Source organism: Branchiostoma lanceolatum, chromosome 2 (genome assembly GCF_035083965.1).
Source record: "Branchiostoma lanceolatum isolate klBraLanc5 chromosome 2, klBraLanc5.hap2, whole genome shotgun sequence".
Lineage (NCBI taxonomy): Eukaryota > Metazoa > Chordata > Leptocardii > Amphioxiformes > Branchiostomatidae > Branchiostoma > Branchiostoma lanceolatum.
The window spans coordinates 23,362,342-23,369,181 of NC_089723.1; positions in this window are offsets into that span (position 1 = coordinate 23,362,342).

Below are 6,840 nucleotides of genomic sequence, written 5' to 3' on the forward strand. Positions count from 1 at the left end.
TTGAACTCTTGTTCATTCTATTGTTCTCGAATTCTGCTAGCTCTACATAACCCCTTATAAAGGTCTAGTGGAGGCTAGTAATTAGATGGTCTCGATATATATATATTCGAGGGAAACTTGCATCACTGTGCAAATTGAATACACAACTTTCCCAGCTTGTCAACGCTATTTCTGTCAAATTGAATTCAAAATGCACGTTTCACTTTGCCATCTCCAGTACGTTGCCCCCGGTGTGAAGAGATGTGAGGAGAATGTAGGACCTTACCGTCAGTTAGATTTTCTTTTTCAGTCCTGCCAGTTACCAAATAGATTAATCTGCAGATAAGATAACTTTGATTTGAATTTTGTAATGCATCATCTGACCCCTGGTCTGACCGACTTCACCCTGATGTCAAACTTCGTACGCCCTGTCATGAGATATTAATCTGTAAGGCCGTATTGATTTAATCATTTGGATGACATCTTCTGGGCACCCCAATACTGATGCGAAAAGAAGTTGGGCAAAAAAAGTTGCCTCTTTTCTGAAATCTTATAAGTCAGGAAGGTTGAACATATAACTAACTAAACAGAACATGGTAACGTTACATGTATGCCAAACAATGAATTCTTATTTTTCCTATCTTCTTTGACTTAGTTGGAGTTCCCTCATGACTCGAAATACCTTTTTTAGCTTACATGGAGTTCTACTAGTACTGATACACAGGGCAAAACAAAATCATAATAAGAAAAGAGGCATTCTTTGACATTATTATCCGTTTGTTCCGATATTTTGTTTTAACAATGCTCAGTCATATTTGCTCCTTTTGCACCTTTTCTGTCATTTTTGTTCAATTTACGGTCTATTTCATAATTTTGCAGCTAATTTTTTTTGCACAAATCACAGCTTTTTGTGTTTTTTAACGAACGAAAATTGACGCCAGCTCGGATGGCATCCATTTAATCACGTCAGTGTGGCCTAAGCTCCTCTCACCTCGGTTATCGCCATTCCCGCCTGTCGTAGCTTTACGGTGTCAGTATGGATTACCGTCATTCATCAATTCAACTCTGGAGTGAGAAGGAGAGGATTGCAGGGGAAGAGGTGAATGTGAACGAAGGGGATTGCACTTGCAAATGACTGCTCAAAACAAACACATACTTAGTACTCTGATGTCAGTGTTAGTTATTGTGTTATTTCAATACCACGGAATGAAATTGATTTGTGTGACATTGATCTATATTTGTATGATAGTATTATCTTAAACTAATGTAGGTAAAACGTACTTCAGCCACAAGGCTGCAAAGTTTTACATGGATTAACCATTCAATCATTCATTTATTCCCTTGGTGCAACCCGATTGCGACTTGACAGGAACAAAAACCACAAAGGCAATTTTCTTTCTATTAAGTTGACACAAAACAGACATGCATTTCATCTAGCCAACAAGGCCCGGTATTCACTTTCCGTCTCCTAGCTGTTTTGCCAGCGAATGTAGTTGTATTTGCCCAGTCTTTCCGTCAAATAACACAATTACATTGTTGTGAAGTGATATTCTCATTATCACATATCAATGCGCTCGTTTATATTTTAACGTCCTGTTACATTTATGTCCATGCCACGGTTAACATTTTAACTCGATGTTATCATGGATGCATCGTGAACCACCCCTTGGTCAATTGCAACTATTATGTCAGCTGCATCACTCTGTCCGGTGACATATCTGGTTGTGTATTGTCCTAAATATGAAAAACGTCATGATTTTTTGGGCTGCTTTTTGTTGTATATCTGTATCTGAATAGCCGGTCTAACCGTCTTCGCCGTAACACACCAGTTTCACAGGATCGCGGCGTGACAGCAGCTGATTATATTTCACTGAACGACATGTCGCACCTAACCTTTCCTTATCTAGCTGCAAGCGTTGTTTAAAGTCACCAATTTATTACATTCGTCGAAAAGGTTAATGATTTTGGGGCTGTTGTGTGTGTTTGCGTGTTTGTCTGTTGGTCAACAGCATAATTGATATTCGAGAAGTCGTGGATGGACCTTTGAAATATTTCTACAGTATTACAATGGAACTTCCGGTATCTATATCTCGTGCTTAGGACATGCTACGGTCATGTTTCTGAGTTGAGGATATCTATTGTGACAGAGAGTAAGTGGCGTAGGTTTGGGCCCTTAGCGACTTTCTTTGATTAATGGATTTGTCATTGTTCTGGCACGTAGCTACATTCGATGATAATTGACATACTGAATGCATATTATGAAAATCAGGACCTCTTTAATAATCAATGAGGAAGACGTATAATTCGGCTGCATCCTAGGCTAAGACTTTCAAACACCTGACATACGTCACTAAGAAAGACAGGGCTATTAGGAGGTATAAGATATTCAAATAACGACCTTTTTTTTCAGAAATTAATGAGAAATTGAAGCATATCTTATTCAATAGGTGTAAAGGAATATAAAAAGAAACAGAAAATTATCATCATTTGGCGAAGGTAAGAGACCCTTGGAGTGGACTCTTGTTAGTCATTTCATAGTCACTGTTGTTCTTTTGAATTAGTTCTTGCAACATTTTCACTTCTATTTCTATATTGATAATGTCTAACCGTCCACCTTCTTCAAGTCTTTAATTCGCTGTTTAAAGTCTGTAGATCATTAGAATGTTTGGGCCCTTTCACGCTTGTGCGTATATTCAAGTCTGTATGAGTTGCGTATTAACGTTTAGTTTTTGTTTTAGGTCAAGTTTGCGGAGAAGAAGTTGTTTTTAACTTTGACCCACAGTTGTGGAGCCTGGGTATCGAACCGAAAAATGTACTTCTTTGGCCTCAATCCTTACATAAACCACACAACAATGTTGATACAGCACTCATACGCACTTCAATATACGTACAGATGTGAACGGGCCTTTACTGACAATGTTTTATGTTTCTCTGTGATCGATGTGATAGCCTATACGCAGCTAGCCTGGTCCCAGTCTCTACGGGCCGGCTGAGGGATGTTCAAGTACCGGGCCCAGTCTGCTATATTGACCCGTTTCTGTCAGCCTGTCTACTTAGCTGCCATAGACAGCTTTGCAGCCTGTCTAGTTAGCTGCCACCGAAAGTTTCGCCGCCACCGGAGCGAGCTAATTAAGCCAAGGCCGTAAAAATACCCCCAAGCGGGCTAACCTGTCCTGGCGGATGGGCATCACTCCTTGCGCCGCAGGGATACCGGGGAGCTCCCGATGGTATAGTTTCCAGGCTAATGCGCACCAAACAGAAGACCAGAATTCACAAAGACACTTCGTCTTGTAATCTTCTCCCTCCTCCCCTTGCAGCAAGCCATCCGCCACATTTCATTAAATCATTACAGGCTATGTCTGTTGGTGCCAGGAGCGCCTTTGATACGCCCCTCTCCAACCAAACCCGCTCCATGTGAGCGTATGCGCGCACACTGTAATGTATCATATCGAGTACTGCTGGCATGGTTCGTGGTTTGGGAACATGCTACACTAAAGATACAGCATACCCTAGAGAATATTGTGACATTAACTTTAAATAATCTTGTACATTTGTCTACCCTACCCAAACGATGTGTATCATTTGCTACGTATACTGTACCTGTATTTGTTTATGTCAGTTTCAATTTTGATTTTTTCTACAGGTGATGTTCATATTATATAAGTTGTTTGCTAGAGTGCATCACCTCTTTGCCCTGTACCTTACCTTACGTTGTCCATGAATAGAAAATGTATTTTGCAATCTTCATCGCGTAGTTTCAGCCACATTGGCTGCAAAAAATATTTCTATGTTGCACGCGAATATGACGTTCGAATTCGAGCCATGAAAAATTACAATGTCACATTTGCTAATCGTTAATCTGATAAAGTGAAAATACATTTGTATTTGATTTCGTTGCTTATTAGCTACGGTTCACGGAAAGGGTTGGGGAACATAATTTTTTATTGAAGAATGTTACACACCCCAATCAAATGATCTGTAACTAAATGACATTATTCAGCTGAATGGAAACTATTCATAACATCACTATAGTGATAAACGGTCCGCCACTGAGGAATTGTTATTGTGGCATTTGACCTATTAAGATATGGTGTGAGTTGACGAAATCATAACCAAGTTAGTTTATTTGATGATATGTTGTGTTATCAGAGCAAATAATGATCATGACTTAACATCGTAGTCGTGTAACATTCTAGAAAGGGCATAGTGTAGATCAACGCAAAGAGAGGAATACCATAGCTAAAATATACATAGCTGAGGTCAGGAAAACAAAATAACACTGAATGTCATTGAATTAATATGCAATGATACGGAATTTTTTTTAGCGGATATCTTACTTGACTGGGGAACGTTGGTGACTGCTTGCGAATGACTACCGCCAACATTCCGCACACAAACGCCAGCTAACCGCACTTACGCGCGCTATTGCCGTCAATGTGCCGCTTCAAACGTAGAAAAAAATGCAAGTGGCAAAATGCCGCGACAAAGCAGGGAACTAGACTCCAACATTGGCCACCTATTGGAGGACATTAGTCGGAAGGTACCAAAATGGCCGCCAAAAGGCGACATTGTCAGTTTCAAGGTTTGTTTGTTCTTGTCAATCTATAAACATATCAGAACAGAACATAACACATACATCGAACAAAACACATAATAGAAATTCCAACCTCATTTCTATCCATTCTAATCTTTTCACATTATATTCTAATTCACCACAACGCTGCGATTTCCAATAACGTTGCTCGTCTGGGCTTCAAACGCAAATGCGCCGCACGTCAGTGTGACCGCAAGGGAAAATTGGCACACAAAAAATGCCACCATAATTTGCCGCAAACATGCCGCAGTCCAGTGAGATACTTGCGTTAAGGATCACCAATACTGGTAAAGGTCTGGTTAGTCTGGTAAAGATTGCATAGAGCCACCATTACCAGACTTACCTGATATTTAAGTTAGCACTATTTGCAAATCCCTATTTTCGTGCATTGACGAAAGAGTAAAGAGATCTAGTACCACACGGTTTTTAGACAGAAACACCGTGGTTATGTAGCCTCCTTAAGCCCCCCTCTCACTGGACCCGCGGCACGCTGGTGGCGTCGCTGCGGCCGATCGAATTGACAAAACACTCAACGAATTTCATCGACAAAAAACGAATCTTTTCAAGCTTTGTGCGTTTTGTTGTCTTTTTGGCTAAACTTGTACGTTTTAAATGATATTTCCATTATAAAGTCAATGGTGACACAAATCCAGTATAGTGTTTTACACACTGTAAGAGAATAATATAGAATCCCCTAACGTTCCCCTCATACACCGCCTGAGGTGCACAAAACACGTAATTCTAACTTGTTAAGATAAAAGTAGCAACTACAATGGATAATAAACAATTCGTCCTTGGTTTGGCATTTTCTGACCTCCAGTTTCTAGAATTCTCCTTGACTTAAATGTGTAAATAAATCACACCGCATATATTTTACCCAGTACACTATGAGACTAGTAATAACCCACGCTTGTTGGTAATGATTCCCCGTACCTCGTTTTGCGCAATGTCATTCCGGTTATCTGTGAAGGACTAAGTCGCCATTACCATGTCGAGGGGAAATCCCATTAGTCCGTTTGCATTAGGAACGGACCATTTCTTGAACCCGAAATTGGCCCTTTTTATTGGTTTTTCCACTGGTTCTCTTGCCTGAATGCCATCGACGGAAGGCTTAGTCTACCAGAAAGTCGATTCCGCTATTTTCGGAGCGGATCTGAACCTCGGACCGGGATGAAACATAGAGAAGGGGTCCTGTGAGTCACAGTTAGAATATGAATCAGTAGTTCAGCAAAATGCAGACGTTACCTGAATAAGACAGAAAACCATCCCAGAGATGAATAGGTTGTCTTGTGGTAAGGATCTTAAGTTTTGGGGTTTGAATCCCTTGCAGGCCCCGATGTGAACCCTTGGGAATGGCACTTTACAGCTCTGCTAAGGTGAAAATAAAAATAAAACATCTTTGCTTCGGTTAGGGCATCCTTGTAGATTAATCGAAAAGTCGGAGGCCCCCATGCTTGTTAACGTTGAGGAGAGTCCCATCTCGAGTACGTTAATTATCCCACCACACTTATCGAAAACAGTAGGGTTCCATCCCAGTGTGAGTGGTTCAAACCTGACAGTCATGTCTGACGTAGTACCCACTGTACAAAACTGGTATGTGTTACGCGCTAAGGCGGTTTACCGGGTATGCAGAACAAACAAGTGCCAAAATTCCGATGCCAAGTTTATTTAGAAGGTCATGAACCCCTACAATCCAGCTTACTACATTCAAATTTGAAGTCTGCTGCAAATCGAACGGAACAGTGAATATAAGCACAACTGACTGAACTTCCTGGATTTTCCCCTATCCGCCTATTACGAATCTTAAGAATCAGCAATAGCCCCTTTAATTTCCAATTAGATGACAAGCGCACTCAATGGATTACATCTTTTGCGTCATTCATCTAATGGTATTTCTCACTCCGCCTAAACAGTTTTGCGTCTGTAAGATCCGTCATTCCTGAAAGGATCTCCCCTTGTAAGATGTAAAGTCGTTTCTTCACAAACTAATGAGCGTGTTAGCAGTCAGGGCGCCATTACAGAGCACATTTGATGGTGTGTGTTAGGGATTAGTTGTAACGTTAGCAGATAATTGGTAACTAGACATAGCGTCGGGCTGTATTGGATTTCTCCCATCGCCTGGTCTGCGAGCACGAATACGGTGGGAGCAAGGAGAGTGCACGGGTTTCTCATGAATATTCTACCTTAGAACACGCAAAGGTACCGCGTCGTACCTCAAAGGGGCTGTTCCATTGGGATTCAGGATTTGGCACAATTCTTTCTTGCAC